The 12,110-nt window shown below is 39.2% G+C and overlaps 2 long non-coding RNA genes across 4 annotated transcripts in view; both read right to left on the minus strand.

Moving 5' to 3' along the window:
- The window catches only part of LOC131401918 (uncharacterized), a 29,828-nt gene extending 29,461 nt beyond the window's left edge, over window positions 1-367 (minus strand). For both annotated transcript variants that reach the window (XR_009218129.1, XR_009218128.1), the window contains exon 1: window positions 135-367. This is a non-coding gene — a long non-coding RNA (uncharacterized LOC131401918). The remainder of the gene's footprint in view (window positions 1-134) is intronic.
- Window positions 1-12,110, minus strand: part of LOC131401910 (uncharacterized) — a 215,292-nt gene that overhangs the window by 79,138 nt on the left and 124,044 nt on the right. The window lies entirely within an intron of this gene.

The following is a 12,110-nucleotide window of genomic DNA, read 5'->3' on the forward strand; positions in this document are numbered from 1 at the left end:
CAGAAAATGTCTCAGCTGACTGTGAATTGGTTTTCTCTGAAAGCCAGCCAACCCTTCACTGATAGCCTTGGATGAGGAAGGCCAGATACAATTCTTAGAAGATGTTTAGCTGAATTCAGAACCAAAAATCTTACCTCCAGTTGGCTCCTCTGTGAGAATGGATGGCCAGCCTTATTTCACAGGCTGGGCAGATGAGGTTTCAGATGAGCGTAAATGCTCTGTTCCCCAGTGATGGAAAAGCTGGATTGTGACTTTGATTCAGAGCTGAGATTTTACAGATAAAGATAGGGTCATAGAGGGAAACAAAGATTTCAGCAAATTGGTTTTTTGTTCTCTACAGTGGGAGTAATTTAACAAGCAGATAGTCTCTCACTCCAACTCCTCTTCCCTGTTCTCTATTTGTAATATCGCTGTAAAAATTCTCTCTATAAAAATTTCGATCTTTTTTCTTTGCAGTCTGTTTATTATCATCTTTACGAATTCTTTGACTTCACCACCTTCTTGGCACCACAATGCTATCCATTGAGATATTATTATAGATTCAGTTTTGCAAATTCATCCTCTTATCTCTATTTCCTCTGCCATTTCTTAGTTTTAGTTTTTATTGTATCTTATGCTTGAAAACATTTGAAGCTTACAAAGTATATCAGTTCCTTATTTTCTCAACTTTTTATTATCTAAGTGCCCTCAACTATCACTTTTTTAAAAAAAGAATTGAAATACATAAGAGAACAATACACTGTAATAAATTGACCACTTATAAAATTAAGTTCAACCTGAAATCCCTCCCCACTTAACGGAGACGATCTTTTATAATTCACCATGCTTTAGTTTGGGCAGGGTCATTTTATCAATGATTTTTGGATGTTTTAAACTATATGAGATAAATAGAGTATAAGGTAAAATTCTTAATCTTGAGAAGTTGTAGAATTTCCTGATGGTTAGGGAAATTAATGGTGGAGAACCTGAATCATATGAAAAGTAGTTGATTAATTAGCACCTGACAGAGTTTGTTAATTTGGTAAGGATGATGATAAGACATATAGGTTGAAAAGATAACTTTGCATATCAGAGTCCACTGGGAAAATTCATAATGTTCTCAAATACTACAAAAAATGACCATTTTTTTCATAAAAGATGTCATACATGATGGCATCATATACTTCTCTCAAAAAATTTGCAATGAAGAAAATTAACACTTGAGTCATTTTAATTCTAACAATTTGTTCCTGCCTATTATTAGGTTAAAAATTTTAAGAAATAAAGTGGTAAGTGATGTACTTGCTTAATTTTTAACTTATTTTAGGAAAACAACTTTTTCACATTTTTAAAAAATATTTATTTGTATTTATTTTATGCTGAATTTATTCCTGGGCACAAACCGTTTTTTTAAATTAAATAACACCAATTCTTTTAAAACTCTTTCAAAAAGTTGAAGAGGAGAAACTACCTCTAAATTCATCCTGTGGGGTTAGCACTATCCTGATATCAGAGCCAAAGACGCTAAGAGAAAATAAAATGACAGGTCTTTGAAACTACAGAAATGGAAAACTACAATAGAATACAATAGAAGAGAAAAGTACAATTTCTATTGTAGAAAACTACAATATCTTTGATGAATATTGATACAAAAATCCTCAATAAAATAGTAACAAACCAAATTCAGCAGCATATTAAAAGGATTATACATCATTTTTAGGTGAGATTTATTCCTGGAATGCAAGGATGTTTCAATATTTGAAAATGAAGCAATGTAATAAACCACATTAACAAAATGAAGGAAAAAATAAAAAGATCATCTCGATGGATGCAGAAAAAACGTTTGACAAAACTAAACATGCTTTCATGTTAAGACACTAAAAATCCTTCAGGGTTAAAGGAAGCTACTTCAACATAATAAAAGCCATATATAGAAATTCACACAGAACATCACATTCAAGGGTGAAAGACTGAAAGCTTTTCCTCTAAGATCAGGAATATGGCAAGAAGGCCCACATTCACCACTTCTATTCAACATGGTATTAGAAGTTCCAGACAAAGCAATTAGGCAAGAAAAAGAAAGAAATAGCATCCAAATTGGAAAGGAAGAAGTAATATTATATTTGTTTACAAATATTATCCTATATGTTGAAACCCCTAAAAATTCCACAAAAAAATTGTTAGAACTAATAAATTCTGCAGAGTAGTGGGATACAAAATCAACATGCAAAAATTAGTTGTTCTATACATTAATAATAAGTAATCTGAAAAAGAAATCTACAAACTTTACATTTTTATTTACAATATCATCAAAAAGAGTAAAATACTTAAGAATCAACTTATTCAAAAAGATAAAAGTTTCAATGATGATTTTGCAAAAATAGAAAAATCTGTCCTAAGATGCCTATGGACTCTCAAGGCACTCTGAATAGCCAAAACAATCCAGAAAAAGAAGAAGAAAGTTAGAGAACTCATACTTCCTGATTTCAAAACTTACTACAAAGTAAACAAAACAGTGTGGTACTGGCATAAATACACACAATATATTAATGAAATAGTATAGAGAGCCCAGAAATAAACCTTTGCATATACGGTCAAATGATTTTTGAAAAGGGTGCAAAGACCATTCATTGGAGAAAGGATAAGTTTTTCAACAAATGGTGCTGGGAAAACTGGATACCCACATGCAAAAGAATGAGGTTGGATGCTTACCTTACACCATATACAAAAATTAAGTCAAAATAGATCAAAGATTTGAATGTTAGAGTTGAAGCTATAAAATCCTTAGAAGAAAACACAGGGTAAAATCTGTGTGTCATTGTGTCCAAATGCCATTGCCAACAGTGATATCTTTAATATGACACCAAAGACATAAGCAACAAAAAAAATAACAAATTGGACTTCATCAAAATGCAAAAGTTTTCTGTATCACAAGATACTATCAACAGAGTAAAAAGGCCACTCACAGAATGGTTGAGAATATTTGCAAATCACATATCTGATAAGGGATTAATATCTAGAATATATAAAGAACTCCCACAACTCAACAATAAAAAAAAACCCAATTTAAAAATGCACAAAGGACTTGAATAGACATTTCTCCAAAGAAGATAAAAAATGGCCAGTACACACATGAAAAGATGCTCAACGTCACTAAGTATCAGGAAAATGCAAAATAAAACCACAATGAGATACATCTTCACACCCATTAGGATAGTTACTATCACAAAATCAGAAAATAACATGTTGGCAAGAATGTTGAGAAATTGGAACCCTTGTACTCTGATGGTGAGAATATAAAACTGTGGAAAACAGTATGGTAGTTCCTTCAAAAATTAAAAATAGAATTACCATATCATCTAGCAATTCCACTTATGGGTTCTGAAATAATAGAAAATATATTTATTGGTCTCTTCCTCCAGTTCCTGGCACAGAACTCCTTAGCATTATGCATATTTTATGACCATTTAAAAAAATTAATTATTTTCAACAAATAAACAAACACTAGCTACATGCAATAGCATGGATAAATATCAAAACCATAATGTGGCATAAAAGAAATTATATTCAAAAGGCTATATATTTTATAATTCCATTTATATAAAATCCAAAAAAGAAACAAAACCGAGGTCTGGCTTCCAGTAATGGTGGAGTAGCATGTTGAACTAACACTCTCACAGATAACAATGATAAAATCTGCATAAAATATTTTATATATTTATAAAGAATCATGTATCTATATGTAATACACATATAATAAATGTGTATATGTGTGTATGTATAAATCTCTTCCAAAGCAAGCAGAACTGAGAGGGAATCTTCCCTTAAATGATGGGATTTGCACCAGGAGATATTTGCAAGCTTGAGTCTTTTACCTCAAAGCATTCCAAAATCTCTACAGGGCCCAGAGAGGGGAGAAACTACAGTCTTACTTGTAATGTTAGAGGATGTATTTTGGGGCTGGCAGAGTTGCTGGAAAGTTAGGGGAGTAATTCAGGAAGAGAGGGACCCACAAAGAGGAAAATCTCAAAATAAGTATGAATGTCTCCCCCCTACACACACCAAATTGGCAGATCTTTGTACAACACACATGCAGGGTAGGCCCCAGAGGGCCTAGTGTAAAAACAGTTGGAAGATGAAAGAACTGAATGAGGATTTCAGCTATGTTCACTGTAAAAGAGATAGGATTGGAGTTTCAGTCCAGCCAAGTTAACTCTCTGCTAGAAAAGCAACAACACTCTTCAAAGGGATACAATAGAATCCAGAGGCTCTTTAACTATCATTCATGGTTTCCAGGAAAAAATTTAAAAAATCATGAGATTTGAAGAAATAGGAAAGTGTGATCCATATATGAGCAAAAGCAGGCAGTAGAAGCTATCCCCAAGGTGTTGCAATTAGCAAACAAGCATAAGAAAGTAGCTATTATAAAGATGATCATGGTGGTAAACAAAAATATTCTCATAATGAATGAACAGATGTGGAAACTCAGCAGAGAAATGGAAATTACAAAAGAGAAACAAATAGGAAGATGAAATAAAAAAAGTACCTTTGAGTTTACCATTAGATTAGAAACAGTAGAAGAAACATGAAGATAGGGCAATAGAAATTATCCAGTCTGAAGAAAAGAATGTAAAAATTTTGAAGAAAAAGGAAGAGAGCCTTACAACCTGTGAGATGATTGAGTCCCCAGCAGAGAGGGGAGAGACAGAAAAATTAAATGAGGCAGAAAGGCAAATCAATAAGTAATAGCATAATTTCCAAAACTTGGTGGAAAGTCTTAAATTTTAGATCCAAGAAAGTCAGGAAACACACAAAATAAAATACAAATTAAAACCATACCTAGGCACGTGATAGTCAAGCTGCTAATATCCAAAGATAAAAGGGAAATCTTGAGAGCAGTCAAGGAAATAGATATATACAGGGGAAGACATTACATACAGGGAGAAATAATGTGAATGATGGATGATACATTATCAAAAACAAAAGAAACAAATCAATAACAAAATGACATCTTTCAAGTGCAGAAAGAAAACTCAAAAGTCAACACAGGATTCTATATTTAGCAGAACTCACTTTCATAAAGGAAGCAGAAGCCACAATAATATACCACACACCCATTAGTGGCTAAAATAAAAAATAAAATTGTAAATACCAAGTGCTGGTGAGGACTAGGAGCAACTAGAACTGGGAATGCAACATGATAGTTGCATTCGGAAAACAGTTGAGAAGGTTCTTATAAAGTTAAACATACACTTATTATATGACTCAGATATCCCACTCCTAGAGATTTACTGACGCAAATTGAAAACTCATGTTTAAACAAAAACCTTTGTGTGAATCTTTATAGCCATTTTATTCATAATTGCCAAAAGCTGGAAATAAACTAAATGTCCTTCATCAGGTGAATGGAGAAAGAAACTGTGGTGCATCGGGACATTAGAATAGTACTTGGCAATAAAAAGGATAGACTCTTGATTCACACAACAAGATGGATGAATCTTGGATGAATTTCTCTAAGTGAAGGAAGCCAGATTCAAAAGGCTATATGGTATATAATTCCATTTATATGACTTTCTAGAAAAGGCAGAATTACAGGGATGCAAAGTGATCAGTGGTTGCCAAGGGATGGAGTGGGGGAAGCGGTTGACTACAAAGAGACAGTATGAGAGAATTTTAGGGGTGAAAAAACAGCTCTGTATGGTACTGTGGAGGTGGATACATGACCATAAAGTTGTCAAAACCCATAGAACTGTACACTGCAAAGAGTGAATTTTACTCTGCAAATTTTAAAAATCAATCAGGATGCTGGGGAACTCAGATGGAGTGCAGTGACAAATGAATCTCACTGTATTACAAGCATGTGACATAACCACACAGAAGGGATGGGGATGAAAGGTCCTGACCTAAGTAACTTTGGAAGATAGTGGTTTGATGAGATACTGTAAAACTAAAGTACTGTACACAAACACTGTATACTAGGTGATAAATGTGTTTTTCATAAGGGTATGGATTAGCAATTCTGAAACTAGTTGACACATTAGTAAATATATTGTAGATAACCGGAGTTAAGATTCTCACTGTTGGTAAAAGAAGTTACATATAAACAAAAGGAGAATGCTAGAATAAACTCTGTGGTGCTGGATTGGAGTTGGAAGTATCAGTATGAATCCATGTCTCTTTTAATATATCTATCCAGATAGATAGTTAGATTGATAGATAGAGTGATAGATCAATAGATAGATGTGTATACCTGAGTTTCTATTCATACATACATTTCGAAGCTCTGCTGAGTGGGTCTAGAAGCAGTGACACTCTAGTATCAATGAGCACACCTAGTTCCCAGATCTGGGTTTATATCATTCTCCAATTAAAAGAAGCAGGTTTTCTTGGAGAAGTGGCTAATTCTAGGACTGGAGATGGAAAATACAAGATGAACCTGGAACATCTTGTAGTGCCAGAAAGTCGGAAAGTGTTTTAACAAAACACAGAAAATGATGAGATGTGTCAAAAGGAATCATGGCTCAAGCTGGAAAATTGTGAGCAACAAAATAAATAATGATGGCATTGGATTATTACCCAGAGAACAAAATAAATATCCATGAGTCTATACAGATATAAAATAGATTAAATAAGAAAGGAAGAAAGAAAGAGAAAAAAAAAAGAATGAGGGAAAGAGAAAAAGAGAGGAAGAAGGAAGGGAGAAGTAGGGGCGGAATCTTCCTCACAGAATTCCAAATAATAAATGTGGCTGGATAGCATGAAATAGAAAATCGCCACTAAAACACGACAGTAATAATTACTGTGAGCAAGGGCCGGCCTGGTGGCTTAGCGGTTAAGTGCGCGCGCTCCGCTACTGGTGGCCCGGGTTTGGATCCCGGGCACCCACCGACGCACCGCTTCTCTGGCCATGCTGAAGCCTCGTCCCACACACAGCAACTAGAAGGATGTGCAACTATGACATACAACTATCTACTGGGGCTTTGGGGCAAAAAATAAAGGAGGAGGATTGGCAATAGATGTTAGCTCAGAGCCGGTCTTCCTCAGCAGAAAGAGGAGGATTAGCATGGATGTTAGCTCAGGGCTGATCTCCCTCATACACACACAAAAAAATTACTGTGAGCAAGACTGATTGATGAATGCAAAAACTGTGGGTGAAACTTAAAGAAGAAACAGTACATTTGTAGAGCCTCAAAGCATCTCCCTCCAAATACTTAATTTTTTTCTCTTAATTTCTTTAAAAGACCTATGACTATTTAAAGCAAAAATTATAACACTGTATTGTCGGATTTATAACATGGGTAGATGTAAAACTTATGACAACAATAGCATAAGGGACAGACATAGGTAAATGGAACTGTTCTGTAGCAAGGCTTCCATATTTTACATTGATTAAACTGGTGCACTATTGAGTCTAGGTAGGTGATATGTTAAAGATGCATACTGTAATCTGGACCAACCATTATAAAATGCAAAGGTGTGTCACTTAAATGCTAATAAAGGAATTAAGCAGCAAAAAAAAGGGTTTGTACAAGAATGTTCACAGGAGATGACCTGCACGTCCCCAGGAGAAAGACGAGCGCACTGTAGGGCAACCACAGAGCAGAACACCCTCAGCCGTGCCGAGGAGCAAACGCTGACACACACATGCTGGGTGAGTCTCATCAACCTCGTGCCGAGGGAGGCAAGCTGGACAGAAAACAAAACACTTGGGATGATTTCAGCCAAGATGAACCTATGATGAAAAAACCAGAACAGTGGTTGCCTCGGGGGAAAGAAAAAATTGCCTGGGAAGGAACAGGAAGGAGTTTTCTGGGGGTGATGGAACTATTCTAGTCTTAAAGGGGTGAAGGTTATATGGTCATGTTTATTTGCCAAAACTGTAGAGTTGAGAGTTGTGTCTTTCTGTGTGCATACATCTTACCCCCACACACACAAAGAACTAAAAGATTAATAAAGTGAGGTGGGAATGGGATGGATTGTGGATGAAACAAAATTGGCAGACAATTAGTAGTTGTTGAAGCTGCGTGACGGGCCTACTATGCTATTTTGTTTATTTTGTATATTTTTTAAGTTGTTCTGTAATAAAACACTCGTATAAGAAGACAAACTCGATATACAGTGTTTGCTGGTAAGATATCGGTTACCTTTTGGGAGGAAGGAGGGAGAAAGGGATTGTCAGCGCCTGAGTGAAGCCGGTGCTACTTCTTGGTCACACAAGTGTGTTCACTTTGTAATAATTCTTTGAGGTTTACATGGATGACTTCTGCATATATTTCTGTACTCATGTTATACATCAATAAACACTTTAAATCCTGCATATTTGCACAAAGATCCTAACTCAATATCTCAGAATAACAGCAGTGTTTTGTTTTAAAGTGGAACATGTTCACTCATGGCATCATCAGATGGATTTTAATACTTCCAAGTATCTATTAATGCCTTCACCCTTGCGTGGTCCCCTGGGTCTTTCCATTTTTGGCTCAATTTGGCAAGTGTCATGGCTTTGAGTTTTTATGATGGGTATGGGCCCTTCAGGTGGGCGAGGTCCAAGGGAAGGATCTCTGCAGCGACCTTGACCACGGAAGCCAGAGGGAGGATCATGGTAATCTGGAGGGATGGAGGGGATGGTAGGACAGGTGGCCTTGAAAAGGCAAATTCCAGAATCCCAAGCACCCAGTATTTCCATTTTAGGTATTGAATTTACACTTCAAATACTGGCCAGGAAGTTTCCACGAAGGCTGCAAGCATCCTCAGCAACAGCCAGGCTGCTGAGCCCCACCCCTACCTGAGTGCCGGCCTCAAGGGATGTAGCCCAACCACACTGCGCATACTCTGGGGGGTGGGCAGGGCATAGAGAGTGGGCAAGGTATAGAGAAGAGGCGGGGTAGAGGGTGGGGTGGAGAAGCAGAGGGATGGGGACCAGGGGCGGGGGGACAAGGTGGGAGTTGGGGCCCCTAGCTGTGTATGCGGGGAGCTTTTGTCTCTTAACCGCTCCCACCTGGGAGCTTGCAGGACCGCAGGACTACAAATCCCAGGAGGCTGTGAGCATGGGGCGGTGCCTAACCCTGGGGGGAGGAGCAGGGCTGTGTGCGCTTGGCCGAGGGACACACCGCCCTTGACTCAGGACTCTGGTCCTGCACCCGCTGCACGTGGGCTGAGTCCCGGAGGGATGCCACGGGATGAGCGGGACCAGGGAGTTAGGAGGATGTGGAGGCTGCATGGGCAGCCGAGGGCCTGCAGCGTGCAACTGGTTTTGTCCAAAATTGAAGTCGGACTCTTGCCTCTTCCACACCGCCTCCCTCCATTGCTTGATTCCTCCTCCCACCTGCGTGCCGGTGGGTCTTTCCATAGCCTCCTACCTAGTCCAGGGCCAGGTGCTTCTCTAAACTGCCTATGGGAACTGGTTTGACATCCTAGAAACTTTCCACTTTGCCTGCTGCCCTCTGCCTTCTCCAGCCAAAGTGCCATCCTTTCATCAGCTTTTGAGAGAGATTCGCTCTTGTGGCCGCTCTTGCAAGTACAACTTAAGAGCTTTGCTGGGTGGTAACATTGGCTGTTGCTTGCCTTTTTTGCAGATATCGAAGTTGAGGCATCTGTGAGCTTAATCATTGGTTTCCCCAGGATCCGCTAAGAGCAGAGGAGAACAACCCAATTCCCAGGCAAGTATCTAGTAGGCCGTTTTCACCAACGCATTCCAGTGCAGTGGCCTCCAAAACAGCAACCTTAAGATGAGAATAGCTTAAGCATTTTGCCCTTTAGATTGATCACCTAATCTCAGCTCAGGCCTGAGTGGCCAGTCTCTCAGGGACACGGGTGGCGACTCTGATCACTCAGGAAGAGACCAGTCGTCCAGCTTTGGGAGAGGGACGTTCAAGGTAGACAGCACTTGGGCAGCATTTGAAACCCGTCACCTTTAACATCTCTGCTTTGAATTCTGACAAGGTTCCCAGATAAACATGCCTAGGGATAGTCAGAGGTACCATATTCTTTAAAAATTGATTAGAGTGGTGAAAGGAATAGAGCATAAAATATCCTGCTTATTTGCAAAAGATAAAATGCAAGCAAGACCTTCCTGTTAATTTTTTTCTGCTCATTCTCTGTACTGTACATTTGAATGCAGAAACAAAAAATTTGAATTGCCAAATTGTCTTTTCCTGAGATTGATAAATTAACTTAAAAGTCTTATTGAAACCTGTGGAGGAATGGTTAGCAGCTTTCATGATTTATGTCGTCCCTAAAAATCTGGGCGTTGATCTACAGGAAAAAAAGTCCCTGTTTATATTACACATCCCAATAGGTTACATTTCCGATTTCTGAATGTGGGATATTATCAAAGCAACTGAAAAACCTGGTCATGGAAACTGGACCCTGTCACTTTGTCAAGAATTTGCCTCTGTATGAATTAATGACACATGAATTCTTTAACATTTTTGTAAAGAAAGGATGAGAAAGTGTGTAGTGTCTCTGAATGTGGCAAGACAGGGAAGTCTCATTAGACCACATCCTTGGGTGCTTCTCTCGTGTTCAATAGGCCCAGGTGATAATCCGTGTAGTCAGGTGCAGCGCCCCTCCCCCAGCCCCCAGCGTTCCATCCTAATCTGGCCTGTGCCCTCTTCGGGGGTTCTGATGACACTCGTCCACAAGTGTTGGAAGGAAACAATGTAACATGAGGATATTCGTCATCTTAAAACAAGGATTAATGGAGAGGAAAGTCTCGGGGTGTGTGTGCTCCGATGCACTGCTGTTGAGGTGTGGCCACAGTGACAACTGTGCTCCCAGCAGTCCCCACAATGGCTGTCTCAAACGTTTGATCTCCTGGCGCAACCACAGCAGCTGTTGACAGAGCTGGGCACTCGTCGTGGTTCAGTGTCTTCCGTCAGATTTTGTAGCTCTGACCCTCCTCTGCTTGCCCCATTCCCACTCCTATCTGCTGCATTCATTGCTTTGTAGTTGTTTCCTAGGAGCCACTGTGTGTAACACTATTTCACAGTGTCTTTAGGGACCCACTCTCACTACACGTGTCACTGTACAACAGCCCCTTATCGTGGTGTAGCCCATGTTCATCCTCTCCAGTGGAGCTGTGAAGAACCCTGCTTACTCGGAGCTCCTCTCATTCTCATGCTGCTGGGGCTGCTTACGAAGCTGGGCATCTTGTCTTTGGTCTCATCACATTATTCTTTTCATTGATTTTCTGAAGTCGGAGACGACTTTGTTAATAATGTGACACTGACTGTCACAGGCACTTTTATGTATCTTCCCCAACAGCTCTGTGAAGCAGGCCTGTGATCCCCCTTTTACAGGGGGGAACACTGAGGCTCAGAGTGGTCGAGTGCTTCCTTCACTTCACACAGTTTCTTGGTACATTTTGAGTCTCCACTTGGAACTCCGCCTCTCAAGTGTGTGCACTTAGCTGGCATTCCAATTTGTGCCTCTCTGCCATCCTCTCCAAAGGCACACGCCCCATCCTGAGTCCATTGTCTGCTTGATGACAGTCACCCTGCACAAACCGGCCCCATGCAGGGAGTGGACTAGTCAGGCGTGGTCCTCCAGCTTACCCAGGGCAGGTTCTAGGTTTATTGTGAGAGCTGGAGCAGTGGAAGATACTGACCATCACTCACCTGGAAGGTTTGTTATGGAGAAATACTCCACTGACTTTTTGCAGGTGTTATGTCTTCTTTGTCTTCATTGCTCCTCTGGGCTTTCTCTTACAGTCCGTGCTGTGCAATAACATACAGTACAGACACTGGAGAACATAATAGTATTGCCCTGCACCAAAAGGTCACATCACTCATTTTTCTAATTATGAAAGAATTACATACTATAAAAAAAGTCAAGTTACCCAGATCTATTTAGAGTAAAGTGAAACCTCCCTCATCCATCCCTTTCCCTGCAAACTCACTCCCCTACTCAGAAGGAACTATAGTTAAGAGGTTGCAGCTTATTGTTCTGGACATTTCCTATGAACATATAAATACACATAAAGTTTTTTTTAACATAAATGACATAACTACATCATTTTGCAATTTGCTGTTTCCCAAACCATATATCATAGATGTCTTTCCTTATCAGTGCTCGCCACCCTAACTTAGCTTTTTAGAAGTTTTAGAGGTACTCCAAAGAACAGGAATACC

Source organism: Diceros bicornis (genome assembly GCF_020826845.1).
Source record: "Diceros bicornis minor isolate mBicDic1 chromosome 22 unlocalized genomic scaffold, mDicBic1.mat.cur SUPER_22_unloc_1, whole genome shotgun sequence".
Taxonomy (NCBI): Eukaryota; Metazoa; Chordata; class Mammalia; order Perissodactyla; family Rhinocerotidae; genus Diceros; species Diceros bicornis.